Source organism: Sphaerodactylus townsendi, linkage group LG04, assembly GCF_021028975.2.
Source record: "Sphaerodactylus townsendi isolate TG3544 linkage group LG04, MPM_Stown_v2.3, whole genome shotgun sequence".
Lineage (NCBI taxonomy): Eukaryota > Metazoa > Chordata > Lepidosauria > Squamata > Sphaerodactylidae > Sphaerodactylus > Sphaerodactylus townsendi.
Genome location: NC_059428.1, coordinates 104,562,932 through 104,571,567, shown reverse-complemented (window position 1 = coordinate 104,571,567; position 8,636 = coordinate 104,562,932).

Sequence of the window (8,636 nt, the reverse complement as noted above, 5' to 3'; positions counted from 1 at the left end):
CGGCATTGTTTATGCCAACGCACCCCCGCACAGCGCCCATGCAGAAAGGGCCAAAGATTGTAGAGAGAGGGGAACTTAAAAAACCATTCCTGAAAATGAACAGCAAACAAATGCCAAAATGTATGAAAATTGCATGGAAATATGTTTTTTAAAAACTCACCTCCTCTGCTGTGTAGCTATACGGGCAAGCAGGCATGGACCCCACAGCCATGCTAACACACCTGTGTCCCTGTGTGGCTACATAGCTGCCAGTTAGGCAAACGTAGGGAAACATGGCTGCTGAAAGCGCTTCCTGGCTGCCGTTTGTTCAGTTGCGGCTGTAAGCCACATTAAAACAAAAGAATCACAGATAGTGCAATTCTTGAAAAAAATGGGTTGGTGGTGGGACACAGAGCAGATTCATGTTAGGAATGGGATCCATGCAAAGTTTCCCCAAAATGGATTTTATACCATCATTATTCTGAGTTCATTGGCCTGTGCGGAAGGGGCTAGAGTGGTGGTAACTCATATTTATTCAAGAGCAGTATGGCATTTATTCACAATTCTTTTTATTGTAGTTCCCGTCCATTTAGCTTTTGGAAGCAACTGAAATGGAGTGATGTTTCAATTATCCATAGTATCAAAACAGCCATTTGGCCTACTCTATACGTTTTTTTTAGTTACTGCACATGGAAGTGCTTACTACTTGACTCATGTTACACTAGTAATGGATGTCTGAGTAAATCCTGCAGATTGTCTTTAATCTGTTCAAATGATAAAGTTATACTGCATAATCTATTCCATATATTCTACTGTTGGGGTTCCAATACTATTTATTCCATCTGGTACCACAATTCACTCTTCAAAATCTTTTCAGAGGCATATATATTTCACTCTTTGGTATGTCCAGCACACCATCTCTGTGTCAGTCTCTAAGAGTGCAATTCTACACAGTTACACCCTTCTATGCCCTTCTAAATCCTTCAATGGACTTAGATGGTTGTATCTCTGCTTTGGATTGCTCTGTAAATGCACCATCTTTTGCTTGCTTGGTACTATACTCATGGCAAAGTCATAGCTGACTTATGGCAACCTCTAGCTAGGGGCTTTCAAGGCAAATAAGAATTAGAGGCGGTTACCTACCTTTGCAGAGACTGCTTTGGTAGTTGCCCTTTCAAGTACAGAGTCTGTGTTGCTTCTGAGATCTGATGAGTTTAGGCCACACCATTTCACCTTCTTTTCTGAAATAAAAACAAATCATGCAAATTTAAAATGTGATGATTTGCATACAACTGCAATAATTTTCTTTGTTTTCTTACATAATACCCCTATTAATTTTTCTTTACCTCTGTGCCGCCTTTCTGTTCACCACCGTTTTGGTTGGTGAATCCACACACAAGGTAAAAACCGTTGTAGAGCCAAAACTGGGAATGAGAGTTGAGAAGCTGACCTGAGATTTTTGAGAACTTCTGTGGTTTGTGTTTATGACTCTCAGTCCATTTTTTCTGCACTTGCTTTAGCTCTGTAAGCTCATCTACAGTCAAGCGAATTGATAGAGGAGAAAAGAGTACAGACAATTTTATGATGTTGTTAGAGAACAGACAATTTTCCCCAAGAAAAACCAATTTCCCCAAAGAAAAAGTTTGCCACGAGGTCGAAATCTATTGTCAGATTATGAAGGGCTGTCTTCTTCTAATGCTTATATCTCTCCTCACTTCATCATCACCACCTTCAAAATAGTCCAATCTTTCTTTTGGTACCTGAAGCCCTTATTCTAATAACTCTTCCAGATGGTCAGTAGCCAAGTCCCATTTCTCACAGACATGGCTCATCAACAGCCTCTGTGGTTAGCATGGGGAGGTGGTGGTCATAAGCGCGCCAAGAAAACTGATTTTTTAAAATCCAGTTCCTAAAAATGCTCATTTGGAAGTGAGTCAAATTTCAAAAGGACTGACCTTCAAGCCAGCGCACTTAATCTTGCAACACTTGTTTCCATATTTCATGGCATAGCAAACACTACCAGCATCTCTTCTCTCCATTTTGTAGAGGAAAAGAGAGATTTTCTAAATACCTCAGCGTAGATGAATGTGAAGAATTGCCATGATGACCACTGAAGTTGCACAACTGTTGCTATGCATGGTTAGCAAAAGCAAGGTATGTTCTGTTTTCATGTTACTTTATGTTCCAGAACCATAAGATAGTAAAAGGGGAATGATAGGCTTGGATCCTATGAATAAGCTCTAAGCATTCCAGAAAGTCTCTGTCATGTAGTACATCTCCTCTTCCAATAAAGCTTCTCATTCCATAAAAGGGCTTTGAAAGGGCATACAGTACCAGGGCATACAGCTGACCTTTTCTGGGTGTTGCCTCCCTTCCCCCTCCCTCCCTCTTTTAAACTCCCTTTTTGTTTTTTGGGGACTGTACCAGCTCTCTCTTGGTTTTAGCTGCATCCTCAGCCCCAAACTCTGAAATTTGTTGAAGTGGGTCCTAGGTGGACAGTGGTTGGGAAATGGAGATGTGTATTCATGGAACTTTTAGGATGGCTTTTATATGATTGTATTTTTATTGGGCTTTTATGATTGTAACCCCCTCTCCCCACAAGGGACTCTGGTGACAGGCAGGAAATAAATAAATAAATAAATCTGGTAATTTTAGTGTGCTGTTTGGCCTGCCAAATGGCAATCTTTTGGGGTGGCGGGGAGAATCCTTATATGCAGGAGACCCTGTTTTTGAGGTAAGGAAAGGAAGAAGGTAATTCCACCTTTGAAATGGATCTTCTCTATGTGGTGCATATAAACTGTTCCATGGCCTACTTTTTTTGCATGAAATCAATACCATACAATGGTAAAATGAGTAAAGCTGTCACTTTAAGAGGTGATGTCATGCCTGTCTTGTCAGGGCCAATTAAAGTATAGGCCTTATATTGGTTGTATTCCAGGTAGAAATGTACAGTGCGATTAGAGCTTTGGTAATTTTAGATGGCTTTGCTTTCAGAGCTATATTAACCTGACAGAACTGTTTTATCCTGACATGGCAATTCAAGGACCGCATTTTCTTTTTGTTAATGTATCAGAAAAGTGTCCATATTTTTAATTGGTGATAAATTACAGTTTTTATGAAGTGCTGCATTATAGTAAATTCCTTGTCTTGGTTCCATTAACATCTTCCACGTATTGTCTCTAACAACCAATTTCTGAGGCATATTCTAGTTAATTGTTCCTACTGTAGGTGGAAGGTAGCAAAATACTTATTTGTCTTGTGAACATTTCTGGCTAAATACACAATTGTTTTTTTCACTTGACATTTTTAGAAATACTGGCACAGATTAGAGTTGCTTTGGCAATGCAGGTAAACTCAAGAATTTAGACTTTTCACAACACTGTTGACCCTGCAGAACTAATTATGTGTGCATTGACGTTCTGTAATAACACTTTGTTGTACATATGCCCAACTCATGTAGACAACAGATGAAAGGCTTGAGTTTTGGTAGCCTTCATTAGATTTCTCTTTTATTTTACCAATGATGTTAAAAGTTCCACAGCTTTCAGAACATGCCCTTAAAATGTTTACAGACCTGAAGGTGATTGAACATTTGTAATTAGCAGAAGACATTTCATTGCTTATTTTTAGAGGCCTTTTCCTCATACATCACTTACCCCAGATTTTCTGCGTGGTCAGACTTTAAGGCTTGGAATTGCATTCCAAGAAGTACTTCCATGTGCCTCCTTTTGCAACATTGTTTTCTGTTTTCCCAAAAAGTGATGCTTTCTGGTGGGGGATGTCCTGTCATTCGTAATGACATGGATGATCATGTTGGACCAAGGTGGTGTAGTTGTTTAGAGTGGTGGACTCTAATTGGGTTTGATTCCCCACTCCTCCGCATGGATGGCAGACTGAACTAGATTCCCCAAGTTCCTACACATGAAGCCTGCTGGGGTGACCTTAGGCTAGTCCAAATTCTTTCAGAACGCTTTATGGGTGACCAACCTCAAAGGTTTCTGTTGTGGGAAGAGGAAGGGGTTTGTAGGCCACTTTGAGACTCCTCACAAAGATGGGGTATAAATCCAAACTCTTCCTCTTCTTGGATGCACCTCCCCCCATCCCCTCCTTTTCTTGTTTTGCACATGCACTGTAGAACTGATGTGCAACACTATTAAATGGGAAAGACACTATTGCTCCTGTGTATTAGCAATGATGTGTTATGCTAATGTAGGGTACATTTTGTTCGCTATGATTAGTCACTGTGACCATGGTTTTTGTTTTGAAAATATGTTTCTGTTGTTTCCTGAGATTCGCAGATCAGAATGGCAAACTGAATGCCATTTTGATTCCATGCTGGAGAATCTCTACATTGGGTCTGCATTCACTGAACTTCTCAGTGGCACCACAGCATCTTTCTTGATAGCAACAATGCAACTGAGGCATCTTCTTCAGATAAACTTTCAGAATGTTCTGCAGATTTACCTTCATTGGATGCAGATTAGGCCCAGAGCTTTGTATGCTAGAACAATTCATGCAAAGGCAAGAGCAACAGCAAGACAGGCCGCTCTGCCAGACAATGCAGCTCACAACTCAAGCAGATGCAGTGGTATGTTCTTGCTTGTGTGCCTGTCCCACATCATTTTGGGGTTTACCCCAGGAGGAGGGACTGATGGGTGATCTATGTGCTTCCATGATGGAGTGATGGACAATGGCTGTACAATTTCCATACAGTCCACCAAACCTTCACCAAAATTATGGAAGCCTTGCAAGGACACCTGAAGCAGCAGAGGACAACCCTGCACAAACTGATTGCAGTGGGAAAACATGTAGTGATTGCCTTGTGGTATGTGGGAAGTGTGAACACGTACAGGGAGGTCTTGGAGCAGGTCAGCATTGGATTTCCTGCTTTGGCGGAAATAGTTCTGAAAGGGTGTTTTGTAACAGAGACTGAACTGTACAGAAAGACTGTTTGCCTGGGTTGAAAGATGGCAAAGGTATCATTTATGTTTATTTCTGGATCACATTATTGCTAAAGCATGGCCCGGGTCTTACCCTGCACTGCTGTTGCTACTCGTGAGGGTGGGAAGGGAGAGGAAAGGCAGCCCGCTCTGTTGGCCCACTGCACATGGTCCAGTGCTGGAGGCAGGCCTGCACATGGGCAATTGGTCAAGGGGTTGATCAGGGGGAAGAGTCATGGGCCTTATAGGGCCAGTTGAGCCATGTGCTCAGCCTTGTTAACTCTGTTCCTAGAAGATTTTCAGTGACCTTCATTGGAGCTGAGGGAAGTATTGAAGCATCAAGGCAGCAAGGTGACATTGATGACTTTTTCAGGCAGTGGCTGCATGGTGGTGGCCTCACAGGTTGCACTGAGCCTTCTAAAGGAGGCAGCAATGGTTCAGTGGCAGCTTCCTCAGGCAGATATGGCAGTGGTAGATTATGGCAGCCGTGGCAGCCATCCTTGCAGACAGCAGACACAAGAACCTGGCATTGGCAGGCCCCTTGGTGGTAGTGGGGCAGGTCTTTGAGGCAGCTTGGGGTGGAGGGAAGGCATGCAGTTTCTGGGCCATGTTTAATTTCCTTGTTTTTCCTTCCTGTCAGGCTGGGCAGCCAGCATCTGGTGGATGGCTGTCACTTGGGTTGGGACTAATTCCAACCCATCCTCATGTACTGCTTTCTGAGCAGTCTGCACCTGGGCTGGGGTTGATCAACCACCCCCTCCATCCCAGTTGCTGTGCCCCTCCCCTTCCCCATGCCCACCCCTACTCCTTTTTTGTAGTTTGAACAACCAGGGCTATGAACATGCCTCCCAAGTGGAGCAGGAGAATCTCTGGGGCAGAGGGAGAAAATAAGAGGGCACCCATGGGCTCCACTGCAGTGGTCAAAGGAAGCACAGCCAGCTCCAAGACCCAGGACCCCCAGAAGGTGGCAAACCCTGGGAAGGGCAGAAAATGGCAAACCCAGCAGCCTCAGGGCAAGCAAACCAATCAGAAGTGGGAAAGAGGCCTTGGCTGCCTAACAACAGCCACCGGGGGGTGGGGGGTAGCCTCGGGCTGGGTGGGGGGATAGTTTTTCTTCCAGTCCAGCAGGCGTGCTGCCCAAGGCTGAGATCTGTCATCTGTGCTCTGCCTCTGCTCCTGTTAGCCTGTAATTCAATAAACCAGCTGTGGTCTTTTTTTAGTACCACAAAACATCATATGTATTTGTGTGTTATTTTCTCCTCTGCCCACTTCCCTTCACTTCTCGACTCGACAATGTGTTTGTGTGTTAGTATAAGGGAGCAGGGTGTGTCTGAAATTTTAGTGAGCATGGTTTGTGTGTTCAATGTTTGTCATAATGTCTGCTTAACGTTTTCACTTCATCCATTCTCTTCCTCTTTATTTTTACTCGTAGGCTTAAAATTTATATGAACTGCATTGTATGTGGGAAAGAACAGCACCTTTCCACAAATCCCTGGTCTTTTCCCACAGCAACAGGGAGGGTCATTCTAGCATTTATGTGTGCCAGTGTGGTGTAGTGGTTAGGAGTGGTGAACTCTAATCTGGAGAACCAGGTTTGATTCCCCCCTCCTCCACATGAGCGGCGAACTCTTATTTGGAAAACTGAGGCCCTTTCCGCACGGGCCATAAACGGCGGCTTGGGGACGGCAAAAACACCGTCCCCAGGCCACCGTTCGCACAGGGAGCGCAGCTGCATCGCAGCCGCGCCGCCCGCCTGCCTGCCCCGACGCCGGCGTTTTCCTAGTGCGCTTCGAAGCGCACTTGTTGAGGAAACGCCGGCTGTAAGCTGCTGCCGTGCAAACGGCAGCGGCTTCCCGGCGCTTCCCCCCCTCCCTCCCTGTACTTACCTTGTCCCCGGGCCTCCGGCGCGTCGCCGAGGCCTGGGGACACGTCCCCCTGCCCTGCACCACTGGAGCAGGCGCATGGGGCCAGGGGGCGTGTCCCCAGGTCTCGGCGACGCGCCAGAGGCCCGGGGACACGCCGGGTCGGCCAGGCACCGGCGCTCCGCGGCGCCGGCTGCCCGGCTCTTTCTAGGACCGTCCATGCAGACAGTCCTAGCGTCGTCGGGTCGGCGTCGAGTACGCCGACCCGGCTGCTTCCGCATTCGTGCGGAAACGGCCTGAGTTTGTTTCCCCACTCCTCCACAAGAAGCTGCTCGGTGACTTCGACCTAGTGACAGTTCTCTCAGAAATCTCTCAGTGCCACCTACCTCACAAGGTGTCTGTTGTGGAGAGTGGAAGGGAAAGGAGTTTGTAAGCCTCCCTGAGTTTCCATACAGAAGGAAAAGGTGGGGTGTAAATCCAAACTCTATTTCTACATTAATTCCAGCATTTTATCATTAATTGTGGCATCAAAAATGTTTTAAAAAATGGGGAGAGGGATGGGAGGAGGGAAGAGAAAAGAGGGGAGATGAGCAGAATAGTGTGCATGAATAAGGGAACAGTGTTTGGTGGGGCAGAGAAATAAAGACTATTTGAAGAAATTCACATGATCGAGGAAAGTTGGCTTGAAAAGGGATTTTTTTAAAAAAAAATGAGGTAAAAGTGCTCAGGAAAATGACAGAGAAAAAATTGTGGGAAAAAAGTTCTGAAACCAAAAAGTGGTAAAAAGTATGGAATTGAAAAAAAAAAAATTGATGGCGTGCAACGATTCATACCACTCGTGTGGAACAGGCCAGAATAGCTACTACCAAGCATGAAATAAATCACTTAATCATTTTAAATTAGGGCAGCTGGAATTTCAGTTAGTTTTTTAAAAAAAATAGGCATTAAGTTCTCATGACAAGCAATTACAACCAAGGAAATTATGTCCTATCGAAGAGCCACGCTCCAGACTATTATTGCAGAAGTTAACTCCAAAGCCACAAATTAACAGGAAGGGTATTTGTTCTGACTTTTTTCTTATCTTGGTCTCTACCAGTAAATATTTCTTTTTTAAAAGTGTTGCTATCTGGGGGGAAAATACCACTAAATAAACTTAGAAAAACAATCTCTATCAGTACATAGTGGGCAATTGGGAAAAAAAAGTTTTATAATCACTAATGAACTTTTCACAATGCCAAGATAGAAGTCTACATCCACATTTGAAAACCCATCCTATGAAGTCATTAAAAGGGAAAACCACCTATTGGTAAAAAACAGATGCATCTTTGCTTTTTTAGGATAAAATCAGTAGCTTCACTCTAGCCTGCTTTGTACCACCTTCTGCTTGGTCCTGTTATTTCCTGTTTTGCCTTTTCTAAAAAATGCAGAGGATTTTTAAAAAAGTGCATGTGTGTATTAGTAAGAGAAAGTTTTCATTATTCCTTTTTCACATCTTTCATAACAGCCGATCCAGAGAATAAATCTTGGTCAATGTCTTTGGGCTATAGCCATTCCACACTAAGTATAATCAGATCCATCAGCCAATTAAGCATGTTTAAGTGTTTTTTTAAAAAGTATATTGTTAAGACTAATTCACTAACACTACTTCAGAAGCCAGGACAAGATAGGCAGTCTCAGAGTATAACATATGGAAAACAGAGAAGAATCTTCAGCGTTGTGTATTGAGAGGAGGAAACTCAGGCAGAAATCCCTGATATACAAATAAAAGTGTCATAAGTACAGGACATTGTAATTTTCACCTGTGGAGTGCTGAACAATAGGATAACCAATTTACTAGTGTAATGTTATTGCTACT